At 44.4% G+C, this 14,332-nt stretch overlaps 1 protein-coding gene across 1 annotated transcript in view; it reads left to right on the top strand.

The window, feature by feature from the left end:
• LOC8034532 (mediator of RNA polymerase II transcription subunit 26) overlaps positions 1–14,332 on the top strand; it is a 53,136-nt gene that overhangs the window by 35,261 nt on the left and 3,543 nt on the right. The gene's annotated exons all lie outside the window — the stretch shown is intronic.

Raw genomic sequence — 14,332 nt, 5'->3', positions numbered from 1 at the left:
TTTCGCGCTCTCATCGCGCGTCTTTTAAAACTTTTTCAACAATAGACGTGGGCATGTGTGGACGCTCCGACGGTACATAGCGTGCCAGCTACCAGGCCAGCCATGCCACCATGCTGTTAAACGAAACCACGGTTTTTGTGCGGCGGGAGTTACTTTGTGAGCTGAAGCACTCGCTCCTTAAAGCAACGGCCGTGGGAAAATTATATTTGGTCTCTGCCTGCCAGTCACCGTGGTTGTGGGACGTCGAGTGTTGCCGTCTCCACGTCGCTGCAGATATGGCGCTTTCAGAACTGAAATCTAAGGACTGCCGCCTGTTCATCAACATTCCTGTACTTGTTTAAATCATACACTACGGCGAGAATCCCTTTTTAACTCAAAGACTGCTGTGTTGAAATATTGATTACCTAGGTTTCTCTCGGTAGGCTTTTTTTTTCGAGAGGGAGCCCAGTTTGCGAGAAATATTCCGCGAAAGAAAATTGGTGAAGAGTAATGAGCTAAAGCAAAGAAGGCAATGTCTGCACGCGGAATCTGCACACCGCGCTTGCTTGTCTGAAGTTCAGTCGTTGCGCAAAGTGCTCCAAGAACTTTTTGACCCTAGCTTGCGATTTCTTGCATTGATGCGCTCACGTTCCTCTTTTCCGTGTTTAGCCTGTACCTTGCCCTGTCGGCCTTGCAAGCACGTGCCGCTGGACTGTTTTTTTTCCGTATGCTGGACAGTTACATTGTTACATTTCGCATACAATTTTGGGAACCAGTTGGCAACGGAGCGAAGTGGCATGGTTTCAGTTTCGATCAAACACTCATCTCCACTTGCGTGACGAAGCACGAGCAACTGCAAGCCTGCCGAAGTTGCTGTCATGTGCATGCGAACATGATCGCGCGACAGAGGCACCAGCCGGGACGCTTGCAATCTATTGTTTCCTGTTTGCTTACTTTTGACAAAAATCTGGCACCTCGGAAAACAGTAAAACGGTAGAGAGCGGTTTTTCGGAATAGCTCGGCAATGCCTACAGCAGTGCACACTTCTGGGATGTCTCGATGTCTTTTTGGAGACATTGAAAGTAGACATTCATTACTTGTCGAAGGCAAAGTGAGGCTTGCAGCAGCCTTGCAGAAAGTTTCGAAAAGCAAAAAGAAAAGCACCCGCTAGTCTTAATACACCTTTGTCTTGTGTTCGATTTCGCACTGCACTGCAGAAGTTACGTGTTTTGTCAGGCAGAGACTGCTTCCATTTATTATATAACTAGTCAATCTAATGCTGTGATATTCACTACTGAGGTGGTCATTGTGAAATAAATTTTAATATGTGCAGTTTGGTTCTTAATTATCTCTAGCGGGTACAATTTAACTGAATCATTGCAAAATGTGTCATATCATTGGCATTTCAGTTACATGTTGGAAACTCCCAGGTGGTCTAGCTTGACCATAACTTGTTTATTGCGGCGTGCGAAGTGCACTTCGTTTGTCCAGCGCTTGAAACAAGTATTTTTGTTTTTCTAGGAATGTCTGCTCCTAAAGCCACTTTTGTGGCTCCAAGACTTTGGTTGGCTGCTCCAAAGGCCACTTTTGCTGCTCCAAAACACTGTTTTGACTGCTCGAAAAGGTGCTTCAAAACGGCTTAGGCCAATCAGGTCACTAGAATCCCCAGTTCGGTTAGACCAGTGGTCTCAAACCCATTTGAGTGTGGGGGCCAGATTGCCCAAACCAAAAAGGTCAAGGGCCAATGTTAGACGAGGGTGGGGGGGAAACGGGGTTTAAAATATATCAAGGAGGGAAGACCTCATGCTCTATGCTGTTTGATAAACTCACAGATTTTTCGAGTGACATTATTAGGTTTGATTTGTTAATATGACTACTGTGGGTCCTGATCCGATGTGATACCAAGAATTAAAATAACACCGTCCCTCCAACGTGCTGGCACTTTAATACAACAAGAGAGCAAGTGCACTGCCGTTCCTGCTGCTCAATTCACCCAGGAATTAACCGAGTTCAACATCTCTCTAAAAGACAATCAGTTAATTGTATACAGCTCTTACTTTGCTGACGATTTTTATTACAACACTCTGAACAAATACTTGTTTTTTAAACGTGTTTCTTCTTTTTTTTTTTTTTTATGGCAAGAATTTTTATGTTGTAGCTTTATCTTTGGCAGTTTCTCTTGCTGAACGAGAGTTCGCGGAGCCGAGGTGCATCCATAGAGATCAGAGGATGCATAATTCAAAGAAGTGCTCGCGCTTGCAGTCCAGTAGCGGAATTGTACATTACAAGAAGTTTGGAAGCAAAAAATAAATCGAAACAAGTGGAAATTGAACAAAGATAAATATAAACTATCTGATATGTTAAAAGAGCAGAGCTACTTTTCGAGCGAAACCGAACTGGCGAGATGAGCTTCCTATGGCGGATATTATTTCTAGCGCTCGACACATTGGAACCGGGACTCATAGCCGGTTGCCTGAGAGCCGCGTCCCAGCGAGTCGCAGGCCGAATGCGGCCTGCGGGCCGCGTGTTTGAGACCCCTGGGTTAGACACTATGGAACATAATACTCCGGGTGCATCCCCACTAATCTGTTCTAAGCAATCCGATTGAAGCCGTCCAAAATTGCGCGGCTCGCTTCTATCTTTCCATTTCTTCCTGTTTCTCTATTGGCACCACAATGAAGCCTCAATTACCTCGTCTGGCATATCTCTGCGTCTGGTATTTTGTGCTACGTTGCCCGGGGTGGCATAGCTTCCTTAGCACGCGAGCGTCGTCGGAGATATGTGCACGAGCACATTGCTTTCCTTGGCGCGTAGCTCGCACTAAGACATGTGTAAGTGGAACTCGAGAGGAAGCCACGTGCTCTCGCAGCAGTGCTGTGCCGTGGCAACAAGGAAGCTGGCCATGACGACTTAATACAGAATTTCTGATGCCGAGTAAAAGGTGCCGAATCAATACCAACCGGAAGACGAGGCCTGCGTCATCCTTCCTCATACATCCCTGCTGTGGAGCCACAACGTTAGCCAGCCTAGCTCACGTTGCCGCGAGCACATCTTGTGGCGTCCCACAACGAGCACGATGCTAGCAGACGACGTCACAAAGACGAGTTGCGTGACCCCTCAGGGGTCGCACAACTCGTCTCTGGAGGCTGGTCGCCACCGGAGCTGCGGAAGGTGGGTTATTACAAAGTGCCATTATGGCAGTGCCGGCCGTGTACCCACTTTTGATTTTGCTTTCCCATTTCGTGATCGTTGCACGTTCCCTCTGCGCTTGTAGCGACTTGTTACAGGATCGTCTGCACCGTCGACAGACGCACCTTCGAGAGGTCGGGGCACATCTTTTTTGTCGGCAAACAGAGATTTTGCGTCTGCCTCCCCATTGGGTGGAGGCAGTCATGTGGAACGGATGCTGAGGCCACCTCCTTATTCAAATGGACTTTGTAGGAAAGGAAGAGTGTAATATTTAAGCTACCTTTAAATTTTTTCTTTCTTTGGACTCTCGCGAGTTTTGGAAGGTTTTGAGGGAGGGGGGATGAGTAGAACGACAGAAAAATGCCTCCAGTCTTTTTTTTTTTCTTTGCTGCAGCACCATTTTCAGTGTTTGTTTTTTTCTTTTCCCCTCCCGGGATCTCTAACAGGGCAAACTCCCGCAAGACGCGGGGTCGCGGCGTTCTGTTCTATGCGCATCATACACGCTGCAAATATCAATTGTGTTTAGACATTATCTACGCAGGACGAAGCTTGTCAAAGGAGGAAAAAGTCCTGGACTGACCACTTTGTTGTTTGTGGTAGAGCAATACTTTTTCTTTCCTCATTCTTTTAGTTGCCATTATGTTTGGTGTACGTTCCCGGAATCTGTGACGACGCGGCGCGTGAGGTAGTCTCGGAAGGCAGTCCAAAGTTTTCATAGGGAAATTAGTGTGTGCACGTGTCATGTTAGTGTTTGCTTTTAAGAGCTTGGTAACAGTGGCAAGATGCAAGGTCTTAATACAAAAGGACAAACCGAAAACGGGGTCTCGAGTGAATCCACGGTGTAAGACACCGATTGATTTGGTGGCTACGTCTGGGGAAAACTTTTAGAGGCGATGAAGCAAACTTTTCAGGTGTAATACTCTAGGGTGCTATATGCGGGGCCGGATACGTTGTGGATAGGCCATAGACTTTCTGGTTTTATCCGAGAAGTGCCAATATACACCAATAAACGTCCCTTGTCGTCAAAACTATGGAATCCGATAAAATTTAAAAGCACCGATATCTCGAAATTGTTGCACTAGCTAGGACCTTTTTTTTTTTGTCAAAAGTGCCCCTTTTGGACTAGAATTCCTAATTTTTTTTAGACATGAGATTTTTTTTCCTTTCTGTAACTTGTTTTTTGTGTACAGTAAAACCTTGTTATAACAAAGTTGAAGGAGCGGTCGTAATTATTTCGTTATAACCATTAGTTTGTTATAGCCAATGTCCATTTCTTCCCACTATTAGCAAGCAAGGGGAATTATGATTGCTTTGTTATATCCATTAGTTTGTTATACCCCGTTTTGTTATAACGAGGTTTTACTGTATATCTGAAGCAGATCACTGAAATGCACCAATATTTAAAAAATAAACTGAAAATATTCGTAAATTTTTCTTGTAAATATACACCAGAAACAATGGCCTAGTTATGAATGAATGGTTACTGGTTTGCTGAGTTTTTACTTCACAGCCGGGCAGCTTATAGTCTTTTGCATGTTAAGAATAGCAGGACCCACAAAGCGCAGCACTCTTTCCACTTTATTTATGTGAATACGGGAGGAGAAACCACCAGTCATAGAGAGTAGCAAGCTCAGAGAAACAAAAACAGCACAAAGATAAACACTAGGACAAGTGGAAGACACAAACAAACACAGCGCTGGCTAGCGGCTATCGTTTTCTTTCGGAACAAAGAAGTTTCACGCAAAAGAAGAAAACTATACAGGGCATTTTTCCATCTTAGTCACAAAATTTACACAATTTTGTGTCACATTATTTCAAGTGACACAATTCATTTTTTCATTAGTCACAAGATCACGAAATTGGCACAGAAGAGTAGGGTGACCACCCGTCCCACGACTCGCGGGACTGTCCCAGATTGAGGGCTCGTGTCCCACGTCCCGGAAGAAATTCCAAAATCTTCAAAAAGTCTCGCATTTCACATTGTCGTAACATTCACTGCGCAAATTATGGCGCTTCCGAACAACGGGGAACTGCGGAGGTCGCTGATAAATGTGTGAATCTCTATGGTATGTCATTTTCTTGCCAAGCACTGAGGGAAGCAATCGTTGTTCTTGCAGGAGATCTGCCTCTCCCCTTGATGGCAAAATATTGCAAGCGAAAATTGCTCGCCAAAAGCTGAAAAATGAACTATTGTAATTAGTTGCAAATCATACTGTATCATGTGAAAGGGTTGTTGTGGAAAGCATTTTTTTTTTTTTAGTGAAGACGGCCACAGAAGGCAAAAAAACCTGTAACTCACAACGGTCAAAAAAGCAATAACATAAGGTTTTATTTTTGTGTAGGAGCATGTTAATATAACAGTAAATATCAACAGGAAACAATAAGCCGAAAAATATTTACTGTTTTTTTTATTTCCTTTTGATGCATTGGGGTCTGGTGCAGTCGATCTTTATGTTTTCAACTTAGATACTTTTAAAAAAAATATTTACCATGACAAATAAACAAAAGTATATCACTGTGAGTGAAACTTAGTTTAATTGCCGCATACAATTTTCAGGTGTATAATACGCTTTCGGACAGCACAGGACTTCGGGGTGTGCGCATTGGTGAATTTCCCTGCATACTTATCTCCCGAGTCGTGAAAATACCGTCCTCCTCTTACACTCCTCCCCGCCCGGTCAGGGTGTCCCGCATTCCACCGGCAGGAAGGTAATCACCCCACAGAAGAGGGAGAACTATATAGGATATTTTTCCATCGCAGTCGTAGTCACGGTCACACAGTTGTGTCAATCTCATGGTCAAAAACAGCCCGCACTGTTTTTGTCCGTGTCTTCTACTTGTCCTTGTGGTCAGTTTTGCACAGTTTTTATTTTGTTTGATCGCGCACCTACTTGCCCATCGTTGCACCTCACGAGTAAGCTCTCCCTCAATTCGTCGAAAGGTCCGAAGTATGGGACCTCAACTTTGCATTCACTTCCTAGATTGGACCACAGCCCCCCTCAAAAACTGGCCTACACACCAATGAAGCAGAAAGGACCGTTTCAGCTTATAATATCCGCAATATTACGCACATCTGCATACTGCCATCCACCTGTGCATACGCAAGCGTCGAAGTGCAACAATGCGATCGCCACAACGGCGATAATTTCGAATCGGATGGCCACAGCAGCAACTGGCAGATAGTGGCAGTGCTATCTGATAAGAGATGGGAATGACTTTTGGAGCCCGGGGTACATGCGTAAACTGTTTTGGCGACGTCTAATAACCAGATCAAAACGTTGCGAAAGCAGTTCTTGCACACGCCACAGTCTCCGTCAGTTTCTCCGTCGTTCGTTAAACGGCACTGCCGGTGTTTTCAAGTTGCCACCGTGGTCATGGAGCTTGTATTGCTGGTATTAGTACCGGCAGTGCCTCCTCTATAGTTCTTTTTATCTCTGTAGTCACCTGATCGGTGGACAGGGGGCGCTGACCAGGGTATCGGAACAAAACGAAAATCAAAAACGAAAAACGAAAAAAACGATATTTTTTGGCGGAACGGAAACGTAATCGAAACGTTATTTATTATTTTGTTCCGGAGTGAAACCGAAAAAATTTCTTATCGGTTTTCGGTTCAAGGGAAAATATCAGGTATTTCAGTAATTCGTTTCACGCAGCGAAGAGACAGCCGTTGGTTTGTACCATAATTAAAGGGAAGACAAGCAAGCCATCGCCCCCGCGTCTAAACTCCGGGCGAACAAGCATAGCAAAAACAAAGACAAAAATACAACGAGAAACAAAAAACATGACGCAAGGCGCCATTGCTTCCCACCAATGAGAGCGCGGTGGCGCGACGCCTCCACACGCTCGCAATGCTCTCCTTGGCTCTTGCGCCCTCTCCCTCCATGCTTTCTTCGGACGACACAGGCAGACAACAGATCACGGCAAGCGCGGGAAGTTTGTGACCCGGCGTTGTAGAAGTCCATCTTTTGTTTTTCTACGGATACGGCAGTCTGAGACTCTGTTGCAAAAGTGTACTTCTTCATCCCTATGGGCCTTCAGGGCCTTCTCGGCGCTGAAATTTATTTTATCGGACCAGAGGTCTTGCCTTTCACCGAGCACACTTGATGACGTGCTGCTTCTGAGATCATGCTCGGTGCCTTATTGATCATGATCTCATTCTCAAGGAAATGAACATGATCTCAGAAGCAATGTCGTTTCCGCGGATTCCTCTAGAGCGCCTGAATTATCTATTTTTGTGTAAAAATAAACGTTACGTTCCTCTTAATTTTTGCTGAGATTTTTTTTTTTTTTTTTTCATAGAAAGAAACCGTTACGAACCGTTACGGAGCATTATTTTTTCGTTCCGGAGCGAAAACGGAACGGAACTTTTTTGTAAGGAACGAAAATGAAAACGGAACGAAAAACATTTCGTTCCAACACCCTGGCGCTGACACACGCAACGCCATAGGGTTGCGTGTGTCACACGGCGCTGTTGGTGTGTGATGCCGTTTTTGCTTAGTTTTGTGATATAAATGTATCCCTTGTGGTACAGAACCAATGATACAGTGGTAATGGGCTACCTTGGGAACTACGATATAGTTGCGAGCCTAAATTGTGGACGTTTTAACGAGCATCTTCATCTGATCATGTTGCTCATGTGTCCAGGTTCGGCAACGAAACGACTAAAATGATGTTGGGGTAAGGTTAGCTATGTCTACGGCCATAATGGGACACACCCGCTGTTAGTATTTTATAAAAATAAACGAATGAAGAAACTAATGCATGGAGGCAGTGCTCACTGTTCGGTTCTCGAGGACACCATTTGTGGAAATTGCTGACCGGGAAACTCCCCTGTAATGACGCATGGAATGCAAAAGAGAAGCGGTATTGTCTCGATCGGTTTCTTTAAAGAAATTAAGTACACGAGAGATGTTTCGATGGTGCCTCCTAGGCCAAGTAGTGCATTTCTTCAACTATCAGCTGTGCTAAAGTATTAATTAGCAGCATTTCACAATGTTGACCTTAGGAAACTATATTTGTTATACTGACATTTTCTCTTAACATACTTAGAGTATGACTGAAGGGACAAACCCGTTAATTGAAGTCTGACGTCTGTCTTCCGTATAAATTTCGGAATAAAATTAAATGGCGCAAGGGAATCGACTTCCAGCAAGCTTGGCTCAAGTCAAATGCCAAGCACCACTTCATGTATTTGTGTAGACGTATCTTTATTTGTTTCAACAGATATGCTTTTCACTTTCAGTGGCGTCGAGAGTAAATTCGGCTTCGGCAACGCTGCACTCGAGTGATTTCCATGCAGAAGTGTTTTTTTTTTGGCATCATATATTACGTACCTTGGGCACTTTCGTCAGACACTCACAAGCTGTCTTTTACATTTTTCACCCGATCCCCAACTCTTTGTGTCTAAATAAATTAATTAAATTGGATATCTTAAAGGGGCCCTGCAAGGACTTTTTTACTGGTTTTTAATTTGCACCGAACCTGAGCTCACTGAACGTAGTAACTTAGTGAAACTTTTCTTTTCGCGAAATTCGCTTTATTTTAAAAATTATAGGCAATTTAGAATTGCAAAAACAAGCAAAAAATAACCTCCTTCATGACGTCGTAGGTCCTGGCTTGAGTGGCCGTGAACTAGAGGAGGAATAGTAAGCTCATCGAGCGCTCACGGCCGCCGCACTCCGTGTCGACGGCGCGAGAGGGCGCCACTAAAGCATGTTCTGGATAGGCTGTATGCAGCGGGCAGCCAAAGCGGCTTTCATTGCATTTGCTGCGCGATTAAACACTAATTCGGCATGACACTTCATTGCCCACAAACGACAGCAAACACGGGGTAAAGATCAGTTCAGAATGGGAGCCACTTCGCACTGCCATACCGCGAAACGGCCAAACCGCAAGACAAAGCCTCTCGCCGAAGGCCTTCGTAACGCTCGGAGCCGGTCAGATCCTTCTGTCCATACGACTGCGGCGCCACCTCGTACATCCGGGATTTTTCCGTGTTGGCGCCTTATCCCACTACTCCTTTCTAGTATGCGCCGCCTTTTCCACCGCTTGGCGGCGGGTATGTCGACGGGTAATTTCTTGTTTCTGTATTTTATAAACTGCATTTATTTCTTTTTTTCATCTATAATAGTGAACAAAAACTACTTTTATAAACAATTGAAACGGTTCGTGCCACTTATATTTTGTATTTCGACCAAAAGGAAGTTTTTACCGGCTCTGACCAGTAAGCCCAGGACCAAATACGTCACATTTTGCGCGCTTTCGGTACCGCGGGTCGCCCTCGTCGGTGGAGGAGGTTTCCATGTCATCCGGTTAAAATATGGCGCACTGATATTTAGTTACTCTCTCCGTGCCTGCTGGCTTGCCCGGACCCCAAGAGACGTGGAAATTGCATAAAAGATAGACGCTTAAATATGATTGCAGGGCCCCTTTAAGGGGGACACTATCCAGAAAAGTCAACTTCTGTACTGCTTTCTTGATTTCAGTCAAATTCGCGGTGGAAGTTTATATGAGTGGGAAGACCATCCCTGCCAAATTTCATTGTCCTATGTCATTTCTGAAACTAGTTGTAAATGTTGCAATATGGAAGTCAGTGTGTTCGCTTAGAAAAACTATTGTTTTAAAATAAAATAAAAATTTGTGATTTTTTATGTGTAATATAGTCGTAGGAATACCCATAGCACATACCCAGCTAGTTATCTTGCTATATTGGATTGTTCTTCATAAATAACCCTACATAAGATTTCTAAAAAAAATTCACATGTGTTTTTTTTTAGAAATATATCTTTTTAGCATAAAAAAAATGTTAAACTAAGAAAACTACCCAGCCAGGCATGTTCCACACCGAGTTCTATCCAAGAAAACCACCCAAGGGTAATTCTGTAATGTGTAATAGGAAAACAATAGTTTTTCTTAAGTGAAATTTATGCTGAAAAGTGGAACGGAGAAAAATGCATTCATGGTGCTCCAACCCCTACTTTTTCTTTAGCAGCAATGGACCGAAGTTAATTTATAAAAAAATTAACTATGTAGTGGAAGCTAATGAAACTTTCCGGGATTACTCTCTAGATGTTGGTGGATCTAAATATGGCAATTTTTCTGAATGAACTTTTTTTGCAGAATTTCTTTTTCTGGGTTGTGTCCCCCCTTAGATAATTGAATGACTGCAGACATGAGACTGAGCACAGTGTATAGTTCCTTTAAATTTCCAAATAAACAGATCAAGCGAATGTTTATACCGCAAAATGATCCCCCCATATTATCAAAAGCCAATGTTTTGGATTTGTTACGAAAGCAGATCACGATGCTTTCAAGAAACGCACAGCGACTCCTTCCCTTGACCATATTTGCCTTCTTTAAGGTCATTAATGTGTGATCATAAACATACCTCTCTCTTCTTACTGTGCCACTATCATTTAAGCAAATCTGCTCTGTCATAAATAATTGACCTCTCAACCCTTGCGAGCCTTAGGGTCACCTACGTACTCAATGTGACCCAGTAGCAACGCTGAGTCCTTTCCTCGCACGTCTCCGGGACACCGATGGTGCAAATAGTCAAAACATGCTCTAAAATCAAGTGCAGAAGTTGTGCACATAACGATGGCATGCAGTTATGTAGTGAGAACAAGTGTCAGACGGCGCTTCACAAAGCAAGGAAAAAAAGCGTGGTAAAACGCGACAAAAAACAGGAATACTACGCCTCTGACAGGGCGAGGAGGGGAGAGAGGAGCGACGATTTGAAGCCACCTCATGGCGGTCGCATCACGTGATTCCAAGATGGCAGCAGCCATGCGACGGAGGGTGAAAAGGTCTATACTTTCAGTGCCTGTCAAAAAAAGGGAAATTAATGGGCTGCCGCCGTCGTCACAAGTGCAACGTTTTGGCGCTAGGTGCGCCACTGAAATGGGGTCGTTTTGATAGATGGATAGATGCCACGCATCCATCCATCCGTTCTGGCTGTTCCGCTGACGTTCTTAATATGCGGGCAGTACGCCAGCACCTTACTACCCGTGCATTCAGAAAAGCAGGTGGTCCTGAGGAAATGCTGGTACTCTGATTGTCCTATTTGATACAGTCGGAACCTCGTTGTAACAAACTAGCATCGGGAGCAGAAAATTGTTCGCTATATGCGTTATTCGTTATAACAGTACACACAAAAATTGACGCAAGCCTTCTTGCAATCGAGCCCGTGCAAAACCGTGCACAGAACTAAGATATAAAATACGCTATCGCAGACCGTGAGATCCTTACGTGTCACAAAGCAGCATTAAGAAAATAGATCGGAGCTTGAGGATATCAATTTGCAACACAAGGAACGACGCTAGCTGGATCTATTATTCCATTTATTTGAAGACGTGATTTTGGGCTGGTGCCTCTTCACCTGGAGCCATTGCACTGGAGCCAACCGCTACTCGCGATGAAATCATCATACCCTGACAGACAGGCCAGGCTGGTTGCTTTCATTTGAAGAAGCTGACCAGACACCGGCAAATTTCACACCGTTACGTCCTTAAACCATGAGAACAGTCTCTCTTTCACGTCCGGGTCGAGGCAAGGGCTAAGACTCTTTCGATCAGTCTTGCTGGTGTTGTTTGCATAGCAGTCTTCTATCTTCTTCCTTGCTTTCAGGATGGTAGACATCAGGGTTGGGCAGTATCGCGATACAAATGTATCGCGATAGTATTTCAGAAATACATTTTGTATCTGTATTTCTGTATCGCGATACATTTTCTCCGCCAGTATCTGTATTCCTGTATCGAAATACGTTTTGAATGTTCCTTTGTATTGCGATACAATCAGGGTGAAATGTATTTCGTTACATTTCTTGAGAAATACACCCCCCCCCCCCCCCCCCCCCCCCCCCCGGAAAAAAACAAAACAAATCAGAACGCTTTTTTTTTTTTTTTTTTTACTTCTGAGGGCACCAGGGTCAGGGAGATGCTTGGACATTGTTACCATGCTGACCAAGGTTCCTTCGGTTCTCCAAACTATTTTTCTATGCGTCCTCTTCTCTCTTCTGAGAAGTGTTGCGTAGTACGGCGACTCGAACCAGGTGGCGTGCCAGGAGTGGAGTCAGAGCATCTTGTGCCGCAGGTTTTTAGGTAGGGGTTTCTTGAGTCATTGTTTGCTGGCATCCAAAGCTCGCTGCTAACCGCCTCTCTTGCCTTAGCGTACACAGTACACCCAGCCGGAAAAGCTGAGTCACAGTCCGTTGCAGCACGAGCCTGGCGGTGGTTGGCTTGAAATAGTAGGATGACTTACCCAGTGAAGTTCAACACATATTCGAATGCGTCTGCGGCTGCGCCCGTAATATTGCACGGCTCAAGGGTACGTCATCAGCCGGCGTGAACGTGACCCGCTGCTCTGGTGATCCGAAACCCAGAAGGAGGCCGGAACTGGGCTCGCTGTACCATCTTAGACTATGTACTCCCGCGACTCGTCTCGAGACCGCTGTTTCTCGGACAGCTCGCCCCTGTGCCGGCAATATCAGCTCGCAATCCACGAGGTCTCTGTTTGGATAATGCTAGGCAAAGCTTGAGGACTGCAATCCGTGCGTCGGTGGCGGAGGGTCGGCAGTAAGGACCTTCAGAACAGAGAAGCTACCGTATAGTCTTTTCAACCGTAACAGAAGATAAGACATGTGTTTCAGAATGCTTCAGGTGGTCTACTATTCTCAAAAATTCCAAATGACATTGCCTGCACGATCTTCAACCAGTTAACTTACAACGAAAGTACGTATTGTCCTTTCATACAGCAGCGTGGTAAAGTTTCATGTTCAAGGCCACACGTGCAGATAAAAAAGACCAGTTCATCCCACCGTGACGTCATGTGATAAATGTTGACAGTTCACAATTGGTGACGCTTTGATGTGATTTAGAATGACATAAAATTTATTTAGAGGTCAAAGTCTTTTCGCATCCCTCGTCAGACAGACAGGATGTCAGCTAAGGGACCGCGGTCAGTCCTTGACGGACGTTTTTTCGAGCCCTTTGAAGACTCCTCGTCGTCTGAATTCACTACCTTCAAGGCAAGGTGCCAAGCCTACGGGAAAGTAATTTGGGGATCAAAAACTTGCTTTTCAAGCATCATCTCAGTTGGCGTCTCAAACAAATGTGAAAAATGTATTGCAGTATCAGTATTTCTGTATTTGTATTTCCGCCCTCCCTAAAATGTATCCCTGTATTTGTATTTCCAAATACTTTTTGACTGTTTTTAAAATGTATTTCCGATACGTATCGGGATACACTTTTTCAGATATATTGCAGTATCAGTATTTTAGCTACTATTTTAATGTATCCCAGTATTTGTATTTCCAAATACATTTTTGAGTATTTCTGCCCAACCCTGGTAGACATCGTGCTTGGTGCAAACTTTATGTCTGCACTGACGTCTTTTTTCTTCCGACCGCATTCCACCACCCTCGAAACCTTCACTTTTGTCTCCAGAGAAACAGCTTTTCACTTTGTCGCCATTTGCAGCTCCACTACAAGTGGCGTAGTTGGCAGTTGGCTTTAGTCTGCGCTGGTTCTTGATGCCTCGCATAGAAACTAGCAGCGGCGCACCCGCCGATATTCGCTCGGTTCCTAGGTGGCGCTACCTCCCGAAACTCACATTTTTGCACATTGGGCAATCTAAACTTCCCGAATTTTTCGTTTAGAAATTCCTTTTTGTATTTTTTCTACTTTTTAATAACCTTCGAAGTATTTTATGATGCAAGAAAAGCAGGAATTGCTTTGCTATAACTGATAGCACGTCAGATTTCATGGTTTCGGTTTCGTTATATAACTAGAACTCCCATCCAAATAAAGCATGACCAACCAAACTTTGCGATTAGTTTGCTATATCCGATAAATCACTATATCAGTGTTCGTTATAAAGAGGTTCAACTGTAGTTAAATGTTCCGCTATTTCGGAAGAAGCAGACAGCGTGCGTTTTGGTGCTCGCTGCATATTCTGGTGTAGCACGACGCGTCATTCGGTGTCCAGTTTTTTCATTGGATTCCAGCGAGCCACTCTTTTTTCGAATTAATGTCAGCGGGGGACAGTATGAAAAGAAAGCCCGACAGGCTTCTTTTTTTTCTTGGCCACTTTAACTAATTTTTGCGGCGAAGCCCAGGCAGACGACTTCTACCGCCGAGTGCCAAACGCAAAACGGACCGAGGCA

The sequence above is a fragment of the Ixodes scapularis genome, unplaced genomic scaffold (assembly GCF_016920785.2).
Source record: "Ixodes scapularis isolate PalLabHiFi unplaced genomic scaffold, ASM1692078v2 ptg001518l_1__unscaffolded, whole genome shotgun sequence".
NCBI lineage: Eukaryota > Metazoa > Arthropoda > Arachnida > Ixodida > Ixodidae > Ixodes > Ixodes scapularis.
This window is presented reverse-complemented; position numbering and strand designations above follow the sequence as displayed.